We start from the raw sequence: 16,359 nt of genomic DNA on the forward strand, positions 1-16,359 counted from the left end.
AGGGTGAGAAACCCTATTTAGTGTGTATGTCATTCCCTCCCCAAGCCAAATTCGATGAGAATAAGGTTGATCCATTCCTTTTTGCCTTCCTATTCTTCCCCTCCATTGTAACCATTTTCTCTTGCCTCTTCTATATGAGATAGTTTACCCCATTCTGTCTCTCCCCATCTCCTCTCATTATATTCCTCTCTCACCTCTTAATTTCACCTTTTAAGTATCATCCCTTCCTGTTAAATTGGTCCTGTGCCCTCTATGAATACCTGTAAGCATATATACACACTATATCTATATATCTATATATATATAATAGAGACATATATATATATATATATATATATATATATATATATTCCTTTCAACTACTGAGAAAAGTTTCATCAGTTAAAATTATTGTTTTTCCATGTAGGAATGTAAATAGCTCAACTTTGATAAGTTCCTTATGATTTCTTTTCCCTGTTTACCTTTTCATGCTTCTCTTCCTTCTTGTATCTGAATGTCAAATTTTCTATTCAACTCTGGTTTTTTCAGCAAGAATGCTTGAAAGTCCTCTATTCCACTGAATGACCATATTTTCCCCTGAAACACGATACTCAGTTTTACTGAGTAGGTGACTCTTGGTTTTAATACCAGGTCCTTTGACCTCCGGAATATGATATTCCAAGCCCTTTGATCCCTCAGTGTAGAAGCTGCCAGATCCTGGGTTATCCTGATTGTGTTTCCACAATATTCAAATTGTTTCTTCCTGGATGCTTGTAATATTCTCTCCTTAATCTGGGAATTCTGGAACTTGGCTATAATATTCCTAGGAGTTTTCTTTTTGGGATCTTTTTCATCAGGTGATCAGTAGATCCTTTCAACCTCTATTTTGCCCTCTGGTTCTAAAACATCAGGACAATTTTCTTTGAGAACTTACTGGAGGATGATTTCTAGGTTCTTACTTTGATCAGGGCTTTCAGGTAGTCCAATAATTTTTAAATTATCTCTCCTGGATCTTTTTCCAGGTCAGTGGTTTTTCCCATGAGATATTTCACATTGCCTTCTATTCTTTCATTTCTTTGGATCTGTTTAACAGCATCTTGATTTCTCATAAAGTCATTAGTTTCCATTTGCTCCAATCTAATTCTGATGCAATGATTCTCTTCATTGAATCTTTCAGATTCTTTTTCCATCTGGCAAATTCGGCTTTTTAAGGCATTCTTCTCCTCATTGCCTTTTTGAGCCTCTTTTGCCATTTGAGTTAGTCTATTTTTTAAGGTATTATTTTCTTCAGTCAGGCTGTTGACTCTCATTTTGTAATTTTCTTGCATCATTCTCATTTCTCTTCCCAGTTTTTCCTCCACTTCTCTTATTTGCTTCTTAAGGTCCTCTATGGCCTGTAACCAGCTCATATTTTCCTTTGAAGCTTTTGGTGCAGGAGTTCTGGCTTCACTGTCTTCCTCCTGTTCCATGCTTTGCTCCTTTTTGTCCCCAAAATAGGAGTCTAATGTTGGAATCTTCTGTCTGCTTTGTTTCCTTTCCTGATCATGTTGCCCCTCTGTCACTTGACCCCTGGGCTTTTTGCCACAGTAGGACTCTGTTACCAGACAGGGGAGTTTTTGTCCCAAATGCTGGGGTTTTCTCAGCTGCTGGAAATATTAGATGGGTGCCCTGTCTTAGGCCTCCAGATGCTCTGGCAAGCTGGACATACATCCCAGAACCTCCACCCTAGGCTGCAATACAGATCCAAGCAGCTTAAAGCAAGAGCAATTACCTCTCAGACTGGTCACTTGGTCCCCCTACACTCTGCAGGCCAGGAGCTGAAGCTGCTACTTAGTGCTTGCTGGCTGTGCAAGGTGTCTCAGGGGCTTCTCACCCCAGGGGCAAAAGCCACTTACTCCCACTTACTGTGTCCCAAAGTCCAGATTATACTGACCTCTCACTTTGTCCTTCACATCTATGTGTTGATAAATCTGGAAATGGCCACAGCTGCTGCTGATCTGGAGTCCCTCTAGCTGGCTGGTCAGGCCCAACCTGGGGCTAAAGCCTCAGCGTGGGGCTGTGCTTGGCTCCCAGAGCACTGAGCTGGCCATTTGCTGCCGGCCTGCTGGGCTGTCCTCAGCTGGAGGTTAGTTTTTGTGTGTCATTTTGTGGGTTCTGCAGCTCCAAAGTTTGTTTAGAGTTCCTTTTTTAAATGGATTGGGGAAGGTGGAAGCCAGAGCAGCGGGGAGGTCCTGTTCTACTCCGCCATCGTGACTCTGCCTCTGAGCTCAATAGGTTTTATTAGAATTTTTTTAAAATATGTATTTACTCTGTTGTGAAGGGTGCATCTGAAACATTTAAGGTTATTTTTGTTTTCTTAAGTTGTTGAAACATTTACTCCTACCATTTTGCTTATCAAATAAAATCTTGAGCAAACTCTTTCTTCAGGGTTAGTGCCAGGGTGAACTAAAGCTTAGCCCTTATCTGAATTATCACAGATTCCACACTAATGGAGTCTGAATTATGGAGGTTCCATTAGATTAAGTGAGAAGCACACCAGTACCAGCACAGAAAGCAGAAAGAAAATTGTCCATGCAGTCACATATTGCAAACTCTCCATTTCTCCCCACTCCTCCAGAAGGTACTGCTTGAACAGAGAAGCTCTGGATTTGCCTCTAAATTGCCCTCATGAGGTAATTAAGCACAGTTCCTTTGTTTCCTAGGAAGTCTCCCATATGGGTAAAAGATGTGAAAGATCAAGGCAACATATGTGAAAATGTGTCAAGGAAAAAGAAAACTCACTGATTTGAACATTTTAAAAAATCAAGATAAAAAAGAAACTACCAAGGGAGTCATAAAAAGTTAACTCTAGGCCAAAAAACTGTTGCTTTTCATTTCTATATAATAGATGAGAATTTAGTACATGAATAATATTTCATTAAAATGTAAAATTTTAATTATGAAGTTTGATTGTGTATATAAAATGGTCTAATAATTTTGGCACATGATTATTTAGCATTTATTCAATGTGCAGAATCTGCCATGTGGTAAGAAAAATTTCATATATATGTATGTGTATATGTATATAGGCACATTCACATAATACACACATGTGTATATGTATACATGCATGTATATGCATGTGGGTGGGTAGAGTAGGCTGTCTATCTTATCCCCTGTCCCATTCCTTTGAATTTGGATAAATATATATTTATTTAAAATATAATTAAGTATATGAGTATAATATATAATTAATATGATTAATTATTTAAATATTTATTTATTACCTAGATACTTCAGAACCTCAGTTTTTGAATTTAATTCACCCTGAGATTCCATTTATCATGTGATTTGTTCATATTGCGAAGCAAATTTTCCCACAGGAAATAATATAAAGTTGGATGTTTGGTACCACATCCCCAAAAATATTCATAGAAAAATAATTATTTATAATTTGAAGTAAGGTTTTTGTCCCTAACACACCTGAAATACAATAGCAATGATTACTATACAATATAAACTGAAAATAAAAAAAAATAACCTGCACTTTACCTTTGAGAAGAGTTGTGGGTAGTGTGAGGGACGCGAGAGGGAGGAGGAAGAAGGGCAAGGGTTATTGCTTGGAAGGAGAATCTCCTTCCATGAGAACATCGGGACTTCAACATCGGAAGTGTTCTCTCTTATGCTATTTTCACTAAAAGTAAGACTAACACTACTGCCTTCACTTAGTTTTTCATTTTTTAGAGTCATTTTTGTGTTTTGACTCCCTGATTTTTTTTTCTTTATGTTTGCTTCTGACTAGGAATCTATCTAACAACACTTGTTTTTGACATTTTTTTCAGAATGTCACTGAAATGGGACATTGCATTATCGTTAAAAATATTCGTGGCTCTCATTGCTACAGCCATATTTGGATGATGTTTTTCAACAAAATTTTGCTTTTTTTCCCCCACATCTGATAGAGCTCCCTAATCTCACTCAATGTGAGGGATTCCTTGGACCCCTCAAGAGCCTCCTCAGATGAGATATCCTGTTACTATGGCTCCTCATGCACATCCATCCATTCGTCCATCATCAGCTCCCAGCTATGTTCCTCCACCAGCTCTTGAAGGTCTTCAGCATCCACCTCTAATCCCAATATTTTTCCCAAAGTCATGATTTCATTGATGACTGTTTCCTTTTCAGTCACACACACACACACACACACACACACCACGTTCATGCTTCTCAATGATTTCTTTTTTTCATTTCCAACATAATGGTCTTCTTTACACCTTCCTTTTCCATCTTCTTCATTGGGCTTATTGCTACAAATATTGTTGTAGATCACAGTCACTACTTTTACACAAAGTACTACTGGACGTCCACAAAAACATGCGAACACTTGTAATGGTATTGTTAAGAGCAAAAGAGTGCGCCTTCATGAAGGGTCAATGCCAAATGAGGCAAGTTAGGTGGTATACCGACCTAAGGTTCCTTTGTTTGACATATGAAAGCAAACAAAAAATAAACAAAAAAAATATATTGCCCTAGTTAAGTGTTATCCCTTTGCAAGTCATTCAAGTCCACACATGATGTTCATACTGTGAATTTTTGTTCACCCTGCAAGACAAATTTTGTGAAGAAATTTTCCTTATACAGCAAAGCATAGGTAAACCAGATTACTCATAAACTGAGATTCTACTGTATATCGATATAATATGTAAATAAAGGCTAATTATATATTTAACATATAATATGTCACATATATCAAAATATATAATCTATAAACATCAATTCAATTTCAAAGGAATGGGGCTGGAAATAATCAATAATCATTACTTCACCTTTTGTGATTGTTCTCAGGCTAGGAGTTTATTTTGTATTGGATGTCTAATAACACTAATTGAAAAAAAACCATTTAAATCATCCCTTTCTTTGAGAATTGACATAGACACAATAGAGAATTGTGAGGTAACACATAGAAAATGATCTCGTAATCAGTCTGAATTTTTTCAGGCTGAATTGGATTCTTTGGTTTATCAGATGATTTCATCTCATTTGTGATGGCTTGATTGAATTTAAGTGATCCAAAAAGGATCCTAGGTGTCTATAAGCAACCTGGTACAGATGAAAGTGTGTTGGATTAGAGTCACAGAGGACCTTGGTTCAGATCCTAATTCTTTCACACCCTCTTTGTGTGACCTAGGGCAAATCACTCAGTTTAGTGGGCCTCATTTTTCTCCCTTGTAAAATGAGGGACTATGTTATTATGGCCTCTTTGTTGCCTTCCAAACATAAATCTATGATTTTATTGAATTAAACATCTAAATAATGACCGAGTTTTTTTTTTTTTTTTTAGTTAAAAGAGAAGATGATCTTGGGCCATGTCCTGGAAATGATTGAACACAAATCATTTTTACTGGGAGTGTCCATAAAGCAAAGAGACCAAGGAAATGGAAAGTTTAAGCTATCTAGCCTTGGGCAGTCACCTTTCTATGAAACTCTCTAAGCAGTTGAGGGAAAGTAGTAACTTCATACAAAGTTCTAAGGGGAAATTTTTCTCCTCTAGAACTCCCAAAGAATCAAGGAGGAAACATGCTTCATGGCTGAAGAAACAAAATCAATGCATCTTTTTAACCTCTTAGTCTAGCATCACATACCCATCACAAAACCCAATCCTTTTTCTTCATCCTTAAATAGCATTTTAGTCTACAGGGATTTGTAAAGGTTAATATTTATGGCACTGTCATCGAAAATCCTTTACCTTGCAATAACTTAACTTGTCACGTTAGGATTATAGAATCTGCATAATTAAGACACTTGAAAATCTTCAGGGTTCATGAAGCAACATGCCTACTTATGTTATATATTACTCTTCTAAGAAAACAAATATGGAAACAGGATGGTTTTCATATAAAAGGAATCCAGTTATAAAGAAATATTTTTAAATGTGCTATGGACAAGAGCTAGTAAATCCACATTGGAATATCCATTCCTTGGCTTACCACCTCTCTATCTTTGGACAAGTCACCTGACCTCTTCAGGGTTCGGTTTCTTCATCTATAAAATGACCTAGTTGAACTATTGGTGTCTTCAATCTCTAAATCATATGGTCCTATACACCCCTTATGGGAAAAAGATAGATGTACTGTGATGAACAGGGGTTTGAGGTGACAACATCAAGGACATCCATCCAGGGCACTTAAATTTTGCTTTAGACAATGTTACATCTTTAATCACACTTCATTATTCATCTGGAAAACTCCCTGGAGGGTCTAAGTTTTTTTTTGTGGGGGGGGGTGTTTTAAGAGCTATAGACTGGTGAACTTTGCTAGTTTTCTGAAACTAGCTTTTGCAAGGTCTTCAGCACCTTGGACCTCAACCCAAAGACTAGAAATACCACAGACAGAAAATGAGTGCCCTACCTAACCTCATTCAGAGGAGGATTTAGGAAGAAAAGAGAAGTGCCCCTGAATTAACATTCCTGTAGGGACCCCACATCTCCATTTGAAAGGTAGTGTAGAAAGGTGAGAAAATACAATGAATTTAATTTTTCCTTTTTTCCTCAGAAATTATATTTACTTTCTTTTCTCCACATGCCCATCCATATAGGTTCTGATATTTTTTAACTTAAAAGAAATGTATTTTGTTTTTTTTTAAAGAAACACTGGAAAACAACTAGACATGTACCTATCCTTATAACAAACTCGTAATTTTTGTAAGGCCCTTTGGCCTGTTGAAGAAGGTGTTGAAGGTAAATAATTAAAGATACCTACTCCAGGTCCTGAAATGTCTGGACATAATAGGGTGAGCAAAGGACAAGCAGCTGCTGTTAATGGAGATTGGCTTAGCATTGGGGGAATTTCTGCCACAGCTTCAATATAATTTAAATACTCAGGCTTGCATATTTGAGGTGGGTTTTTTGTTGTTGTTGTTTTTCTTACCTTGAATGTGTAATTACAAGGAAAAAAAGCATTTTCACTTACAGGATGTCAGCAAGCAAATCAGAAGTCACACTTTCTAGGGTTGTAGTGGGAAGAAAGCCCTTAAGGTTTGATATCACGCTCTGAAGAAACATTTCTCATTTTAAAGGTTAATATCCAGCCTCCTCTCTTTGTAAATGAATTACAGTGCTGCCTGGTTCAATAATATCTACTTAATAGCTAGGATGCAACTGTTGGACTTTCTTTTAACATTATAATAATTTGAGCAATTTTCGCTTTCTCATTTCATTTGGAGGGGTGTGTGTGTGTGTGTGTGTGTGTGTGTGTGTGTGTGTGTGTGTGCACAGACAGCATACTAGAGTTAAGTAGAGGAAGGGTACAAAATGGCAAATAAAAATCTAGACTTTTATCTATGGGTTTTTTTTTTCCTCCTTTAATGAAACATAAGCTTCAAAAAAGGGCAGAGTAGGTCACAACAAGCATGTTTCTCATGAAGTCATCACCCTGTAAGTGTAAGACACACCAGGAGGGGGAAAAAACGTGAAGACAGTAGAAAGCGGAAGCCAGAGATTCTGTAATGAATTTATTCTGAGCTTTATGAAAAGCATTCTTTGTTCCTACATAAAGGGAGTACTTTGTAGTTTTAGTCAGATATTTTATCTTAACCCTCAATCTGCCAGGGTCTTTTTGTTACCTTTCTCTGGTTCGAGGCTTTGAGTATTGTGGGATTCAATGGAGGATCCTCGTTGGGTGGGTTAGGTTGGGGTTTTTCTTTTTTCTTTTCGGTGAAATGCACAGGCAGGAGGGATGCATTTGTCTGTTTGGGACGACATGACAGCACTGGCTAAAATCTCAATCTTTGCTTGTCTGTTTCAAAAGCAATTTCTGTCTGAACAGATGTGGGATGTGGTCCTAATGTTTTGAATAGGAAAAGAGAATTTGGCAGGTAAACTGCCAAAATCATGCCATCACTGAGTTCTACCACTACGTTTGAAACCTAGATTAGAAAATTACTTCACATAGGCAGCACTGCAATTTAGAAGGGTGGAGAAGATTTTTAAAAGGGGAATGAAAATCATAGCTGAAACAGGGCCAGAAAAGGATTAGTGTTGCCATAAGAGAATGGAGGATGAGACAGGATTCCTGGGGCCTTGCTTTTCAAAGAGCTTTCTGACAGCCTAGCAGGAATAATCCAGGAACTTCAGCTATTGGCTCTGAAGGAGTGGGTGGAAATGTGAGGGCTTGTTTCAAATATACACTATTAGAGACAAACTTTGAATTAGGCGTAGTAGCATCCCATCCCCTTCACTTTATGAACTAAACTATTCTGGATAGTTTTACTTGATGAAGAGGGATGAGTAAAGCAATCTCAAGTCATACTTATTTAGTAATTTTTTTATGTTGCTTCCTTTGGCATTATTGACATTTAAGGCTAGTCTGCTGTGGTATTAATAACGTTCCTCTGGGATGATGAAATATTTGGCCCTATTGTCCACATAATCAAAGAGACATTGATTTGCAAAATGACACCATGGGATTATTTCCAGTCAAATAGGACTGATCAAGGAAGTTAGCAAATAAAAGCCAGAAAGTTAGCAGATTATCACTGACTAAAAGCTGAGGGGTTAACAGGTCTGAACCAATTCCATTTTAAAGTGTCTAATGTGTTCAGCCTGTACTACACAGAAGCACAATAATATGACTTCAGTGGCCTTCCTCAGAAAGGTCACTGATGCCTACAGTTTTTGAAAGCAGGAGAACAATGAAGCCTCAGGGATTTAAGAAGAGGGAGAAATGTCTTTCAGCCTGCTCCAGACAAATCCATTATCCCTCAACAATTATTTTATTCCTTTCTTGAATTTTTATAACATAGTCCCCCCCCCAAAAAAAGGGAAGAAAATAAAAAGATTAGTGCCCCCAAAGCCCCAGACTCTTCCATGGAGAAACAATAACCATGCTGACTATTTACCTTCAGTGTTTCATGTGTCTGCATGTTCACCGAATGCATCACCTAATGACCAATCTGCTGATGATGCTTGTAGCTAGGCCTCTTCTCAAGTAACAGCCATTGTCTGTTCCAGAGTCTTTCTACCCGGGTAGAATCAGCATGTGCTACTAGGCTTCATATGCACAGGATCCCTGCCATACCATTAGAAACATTTATTAAGTGACTACTACATGGTAGGCCCTAGGGATATGATGAAAGATAAAAGACAGCCTCTGTCTTGAAGGAGCTCACAGTCAAATGGGGGAGCCAATGTGCAAACAATTCCAAGCTTGACATATACAGGAAAAATTGGAAGTAATCAATGGAGGGAAGGCATTCCACTTAAGAGGGGTTGGGAAAGGATTCCTGTGGAAGGTGGGATTTTAGTTGAGATTTGAAGGAAACCAGGAAAACACTTGAGGGATTGTATACAGGAAGTGAAAATACCCAGAATAAAGACATGGGATATCTTGTTTAAGTCATAGCACAAAGGCCAAGGTCATTAGATGGCAGTAAAATACATACAAAGGGGAATGCAGGTCCTCTCTGAATTACAATCTGACCAGTCCCCTTCCCCTACACATAGACAAACCTGAGAAGAAAGTCCAGAATAAAGAAAAGGAAAAAAAAAGAAAGAAAACTGGAATGAAGTGAAGGCATTGGGAGAAGCCCCTAATAGATCTAGGGCTGGAAAGGAAGTTGAAGACCTCTAGTTCAACTACCCTCATTTCACAGATGAAGTTTATTGTTTGTCTAAAGTCCCACAGTTAACAAGCATCATGCTTGTCTTCAGCACTATAATTCTGCTCAACATAAAGGCTTTGTTACCAGCAAAGCATTGTGGTAGATACTAAGTGTTCAAAGATAGTAGAGTCTGTCTTTTCCATGAAGTTGTTATTCAAGCCTTACCTTCTATGTGAGGTCTTTTTATATCCCCCCATGTGCTAGTGTCCCTCTTTCTAAAATCCCTTGTATTTAATTGCTCTTTATTTATTACCTCAATATTTGTTTTGTATATACTTAAATGTGTATTTCATCTTCCCCATTCAAAGGTAAGCTCCCTGCTAGTAAAATTTGAATTCTATTTGAATTCCCAGGGTCTAGCACATGAAAAGTAGGCACTTAAATCATATTTTCTGATTAATTGATTATTGGAAAACAGAGACACAGTCCCTGGCCTTGAAGAACTTACATTCTATTAGAGGTATAATTACATATACATAGATAAATCAAGATCATAACGGGTCTGTGCTTGGTATCAGTCTATGCTTGATCTTAGAGGATTTGTCTGCAACCCAGAGAGGTTAACTGATTTGCCTGGATATAGAATAAGGAAGACCTGAGCTTAAAAACTTCCACAGATAACCTAGTAGCAGTGTGACCCTGGGAAAGTCATGTACCCCCTTTCAGCCTCAGTTTGTGTATCTGCAAAATGGGGATAATAGCACCTACTTCACAGGGCTATTGATCAAATGAAATAAATTTTAAGTAGCTACATTATTATAACTACATCTTTAAATGTATGTATCATGTAGATGTATTATATAAATGTATTTATATATTCTGTAAGGAACCTATTATTTTTATCATCATCATAGTGCTAAATTGGAAAAAATAAAATACTATTAAAGAAAAAAAATGATGAAAAGTGAAATGAGTGGAACCAAGAGAATGTTGTATACAGGAAAAACATTTTATTTTGGTGGGGGCAACTAGGTGGTGCAATGAATAGAGTATTGGTCTTGGAGTCAGGAGGGTCTGAGTTCAAATCCAGCCTCAGACACTTGATACATACTAGCTGTGTGATCTTGGGCAAGTCACTTAACCACAATTGCCCTGCCTTCCCCCATCCAAAAAAAAATCTGAATTCAGATCTTTATGGCTTCTGGTTTAGCACTCCTTCCATTACACATGCTGCCTTGGGTATACAAATATAAGGTACCTATCCAAGGCAGAATGTGATAAGGAAATGGGATCTACCTGGATAAATAAGGATCTTTTTAAAAGGGAAGAAAAAACTTTCATCTGAGGTAAAGTTTGGGATACTGGGGAGTCAACTGAGCTGAGCCTTAAGGGAAATAAGAATTCTGATGGGATGAGGGGAGGCTGGCCTGTGCTCAGGCATGGGAGTGGGAAACTGAATACTGAATTCAGGGAATAGCTAGTAATCTATTTGGCTCTCCATGCACTGCCAGCCATCTGATAAAGAGGAACATGAAGCAAGGCTCTAAAGGCAGGCTGGAGCCAGATTGTGTAGGATCTTAAATGCCAGGCAGGAGTTGAGTATTTTATCCTAGAGGCAACATTGAACCCATAAAGATGTTGGAGGGGAGAAAGGGAATCTTGGGAAATGGGCTGGATATATGGTTTGAGAAAAAGAGGGAGCAATGATAACTCCAAGTTTTCTAGACCACATGACTGACATAATGGTGGTACCATTAAGATAAAAGGCAATTTAGAGAAAGGAAATATTTAGGGGCAAGCAAGGTGATAAGTACAGTTTAGGACATTATGAGTTTGAGGGATACTGATGGAATGCCTAGATAGAGTAGAGATCATATGGTATGAAACACATTGGTCATCTCTAGACCAGCCCCCTGCTACCATCACACACACACACACACACACACACACACAATTTTTTTTTAACGGATGAGGAAACCAAGGCTAAGGAAGTCTGTGACTTTCCCAAGGTCACACAAGTCATACTCCCAGAGGCAGCATTTGAACCCAGGTTATCTACCATCAGGGCCAGTGGAGGGAATGCTGGACATGTAGCCAGGGAATACTGCATTCAAATCACATCTTAGACTTAATCTAGCTGTGTGACCTTGGGCAAGTCATGTATCCTCTACTTGGATTAACTATAAAATGTGGATGATAAAAGCACCTCCCTTGCAGGACTGTAAAGATCAATTAAGATAATATTTGAAAAAGTGCTTAGTACAGTACCTAATGTAAAGTAGGTATTATATTAATGTTTATTACCTTCTCTTCTCCCTTCATAAAGAGGAGAGAAAAAAGGGGTTAAGTTTCTGGGTTACAGGAGAAGAAAGAACCAAAGAGCAATGAGGAATAATTAGGTAAGAAGAGGGCTAGGAAAAAAGTGACCTAGAAGACAAGGAAACTGAGAGGATCCAGGAGCAAGGGTGCTTTTTGCTGAAAAAGCATCAAGAAGGATGAGAACTGAAAAGTCTTCCTATTTGGCAACTAATAGGTCCTCAATGACCTGTCAGAGAAAAGCTCCCATAGAGTAAATCAGTAGTGAAGAAACAGAAGGAAAGTGTAAACTGTTCTTTACTGATCTTTAAACTGAGTTTAGTCATGATAGAAGGAAAAAAAATAATAGCTAAGTCGATGGTAGGGTCAAGCAAAGGATTTTTTGTTTTGTTTTAAGGATAAGGGAAACCTGAGCTTGCTTGTAGGGAGCAGGAAACAAAGCAATGAATAGTAGGACATTGAAGATGAACAGGAAAACAAATGATCCCTGGGTCAAGTTCCCAAAGGAGACATGGAGTGATGGAACCAAGCCACAAGGGTATGCTGGTAAATATTTAACAACCCACTCTCTGGGGGGAAATATCTACCAACATGCATTTAAGTTTAATCTTCATTATTATCATTTTCTCCATCACTTTCTTCAGTTTACAAACAAAACAGTAAGTCAAGTTCCAATTTGTAGGCATTTGACTATTTCCAAGGTATATATACTCACAACGAAAATTTAACAGTTGGTCACCAGCATGACCTGAATCCTGCATATCCCTGGACCAAGGACACCATGGAGGGCTTAGGAACGGGACCATTATCTATAAAGAACCAGCATTTTTGGATCACATAGTCACTTAGGTGACTTGACTGATTTTTTCAGGTTTTCATATGGTTTTTACATTTTTTGTGTAAAAACTTTTGCTTCTTATTTCTACTGCCAAACTACTAGTGTTCTATCTCACAAACTACCTAACATTTAATTAGCTTACATTTTATTTTACACATTAGAAAGGATTTCATTCTTGTATTTGTATGCTCAGAACCTCTGTCAAGTCAAATCATTTCTTAGTTCTGATATTGTTTCATTCATTATATTTATATCCCTGCTGATTTCCATAATAGTACCTAGTACACAATAGATGTTAAAAAAATGTTTGTTGATTGATTAATTATTACCACTCAAGATATTAGAAATGGATGTCATGACCTACTCTCTCTGTCATTGACTTACATAATTTAGTTCTCTTTTAACTCCAATAAGAATAGCAGAGCAGGGTACATAGAGAGTTCACCTTGAAGCCAGGAAGAAGTGATCTCCAGTCCCGGCTCTGACAGGTACTGCCTGTGAACTCTGGGCAAATCACTTAACCCCGCAGTGCTTCAGACAACTCCCTAAAACTAAGGATTGCAAAGCAGATGTTGATTTTCATTGGTCCATGTTGCTCCTTATGACACAAAACTATGGGAGAAGTCCCCATGCCTTAGTTCCATTTAGGCCCTAGAACTATCCTTTAAAATCTCAGATAATTGTTTGCAATTTTAAACATTTTATGGTACAGAAAATGGATAAATACTTTGATGAGATAACAGATATTATAGTTGATAAACATTAATTTTGTTTACAGTCAGGTACATGGTGTAGTGGATAGACCTCTGAGCCTGGAGGCAGGAAGACCTGAGTTTAAATTCCAACCCAGACACCTACTAACTATGTGACTTTAGGCAAGTCATTCTAGTGCTTCATAAATGTAAGCTGTTGTTTTTAAAGGTCTCAGCACAGAGCCTGATCCATAGTAGGTGCCTTATAAATGTTAAGTGTTGTTTGCAAAGAGCTTAGCAGGTGCCTGGCACATAGTCAGTGCATTATAAATGTTAGCAGTTGTTATTATCAGCCTTCAAGTAACCTTCTTATTAAACTCAAGGTATACATTTAAATCTAGTCTAATTTTACTCTTTCCTCATCGAGGCTGTGAAATACTCAACCTAGGCAGGAGTCAAACAATATTCTAGTTGGCTAGGGCAGCCTTCATGTATAGCAAGACATTTACATTGTTTTATTAACTAGAAACTTGGCAATTGTCCTTGGCTTTTGCCTAAAAGCCAGGTCTCTTCAATAATTCATGTTAGGAATCCTAGTTTAACATACAAACGCCCGAGTTGTCTGAAACCTGGCGGTTAAACAAATGTGATCGTGAGGTCATTATATTTCAGTTCTCATTTCCTGGACTATGTTATGGAAACAGCTTGAATGATGCATTTTTTTGTCTCCATTCAGCCATTCATTTGGCCTTCTTAGTATTACTATTGAGCTCGGACAAAAGCTGAAAATTAAAAGCCAAAACAATTTGTATCTTAGGAAATTCTGTTTCTTATGGCACCATGGGACTTAAAGACTGTGAGGCATGTTTGTATATGTGTGCATACTCCACCTGCACATGAAATGTGTGTGCCTGTATGTTTATGTTTTGATAATAATGCATACCAAGATTGACCTGACTTTCTCCAGTGGCATGCAATGCAGCTTGAATGGGCTGTGGTTTTCCTCTCTTTTGCTTTCTCACTTTTAAAATATGCCTGGCCAAGATTAGAAATATTTCTCCCCCACCCCACCCCTGCTCTGACTTCTTTCCCCTCTCTGCCTTTCTCTTATTTTATTTAGGAAAAGGAACTGGCATTCAAAGGGGAAGCGACGAGAAGTCGAGCTGACAAAAGCCCCAAATTAAAAAAGCATTCCTTCCAGACAATTAAGAGGGTCTTAGCACTGGTGGAAAATCTAGCACACATGCAGGCTCTTGGATAATGCAGAAGTGTATTTGATCTCTTTAGATATACTTCAGCCGTTTTTTGTGGCTGTCTCTTCAGGGACTCTTTAGAGATTTTTAAGATTATGAAGTGTCCCATAATAGCAACTCTTAACTCGGTGAATAGGCACCAAAACATATACCTTTGTTCCTAAGGCTTTTTATTGTATCAGGTGTTGTGAGCCAAACCTAAAAGCACTTGAAATTCCATTAAAACTACATTCATTTATTTAGGAAAAAAAATGTTATCTTTGGAAGTTTTTCTCTATCGATGTTGTTAAAGTGAGGAGACACATTTATGTAATTTAAGATTAATGGTTAACTGTTAAGGTACAGATTTCACATAGTAAGGGCTGATGCTTGGCTCAAGAACAAAGATACTTGAAAATCCAACCTCAATGTTAACTACATATAGTATATAATTTAAATCTGATATAAAAATACCCCAAATTTCAAAAGACCTGGTTACAGATAATCTGAACCCATTAATGTAGCCAATACTGAAAATGAACGTATTAAGGCCACCCCAAGAGAAGTAAGAAGGAAATGGTTTAGCATTTACTAAACATATTCACCTTCAGTCATTTTTTTTTCTTCTATTTGAGGATGTTGTATATGGTAACCCTGCCTTGCTCAAGAGAATTTAAAAAAATGAGGGTGTTTGATCTTCTATATGTCTTTTTAACATATATATATATATATATATATATAAATTTTAGTTGTCTTTTTTTAACTTCATCATGGTAACAGTGTGATGTGCTTTGAAAGATGGGGCAAATTATTTTCCATTAAAAGGGCCCGCAACAAGTATTTGAGCTTTTTAGCTTAATATACCTGCCAACTCTAAACTTTGGACAGATCGACAGTATCAGAAAAACGGCATTTCTTTAGAATAGTAGAATGGAGCTTCAATGAGCCATTTCCCTTTCTTAAAAGGAGTGGCTTTGTCCACTGGGCAAGATTAAAGGGCTGGTAAATAGGGAGAAGAGAGAAGGCAAGGAGGGACAGAAGAAGAGGCTTTTATCAGCAAGTAACAGAATAGGAAACAACTAAGTTTAGGCAAGTCTTGCCAAAAGATAAGCTTTATTTGGACAATGGGATCCCTAGAGAGAAACTGAAGCTTATCAGAAAGAGAGACAGGGAGGAGAAAAGGGAATAAAGAAAACTGTTGTATTTATTCCTAAGGCTCTGTGTGTGTGTATACACCCATTCATACAAACAAATACACACATATGTATATACATATAGATATGTATGTACCCACACATATATTTGGTACTTACCATGATCTTATTAATGTAAGGAGATCCCAAAGTTGAAACTCCCACCCACACAGTTTAAGGACTCATCTGTAATTTAGAGAATTGCCTAGCAACCTTGAGGTTAAGTGATTCGATGTGACAGAAGCAAGACTCAAACCCAGATCTTCTTGACTCCAAGGCCATTCTCACTATTCATTATGCCTTGCTGCTGCTTTTGTGTGTATGTGTGTGTGTGTGTCTGAAGCAAGGACTTAATTATAATGTTTTTATTGATTAATTATGTAATTCCACATTAACAACAACAATTTACAGAGACACTATTCTCTCCTTTCTGGTTGTCTGATTACAATATATCCTAATTTGAAATAATTGAAAGTTAGAGTCTGTCTCCTACCTATAGTATGTTGTGCTAAACAGGTGGAGTGGTAGTTAGA

The 16,359-nt window shown here is 37.6% G+C and overlaps 1 protein-coding gene and 1 long non-coding RNA gene across 3 annotated transcripts in view; one reads left to right on the top strand and one right to left on the bottom strand.

Annotated features, from left to right (window-relative positions):
* Positions 1 to 10,195, bottom strand: part of LOC138175832 (uncharacterized) — a 92,438-nt gene extending 82,243 nt beyond the window's left edge. Inside the window, exon 1 of the long non-coding RNA XR_011172109.1 lies at positions 8,854 to 10,195. This is a non-coding gene — a long non-coding RNA (uncharacterized lncRNA). The remainder of the gene's footprint in view (positions 1 to 8,853) is intronic.
* LOC138175830 (CUGBP Elav-like family member 2) overlaps positions 1 to 16,359 on the top strand; it is a 696,702-nt gene that overhangs the window by 47,294 nt on the left and 633,049 nt on the right. The gene's annotated exons all lie outside the window — the stretch shown is intronic.

This window comes from Petaurus breviceps, unplaced genomic scaffold, assembly GCF_028583685.1.
Source record: "Petaurus breviceps papuanus isolate PSGF00001 unplaced genomic scaffold, PetGlider_PUasm1.0 79, whole genome shotgun sequence".
Taxonomy (NCBI): domain Eukaryota; kingdom Metazoa; phylum Chordata; class Mammalia; order Diprotodontia; family Petauridae; genus Petaurus; species Petaurus breviceps.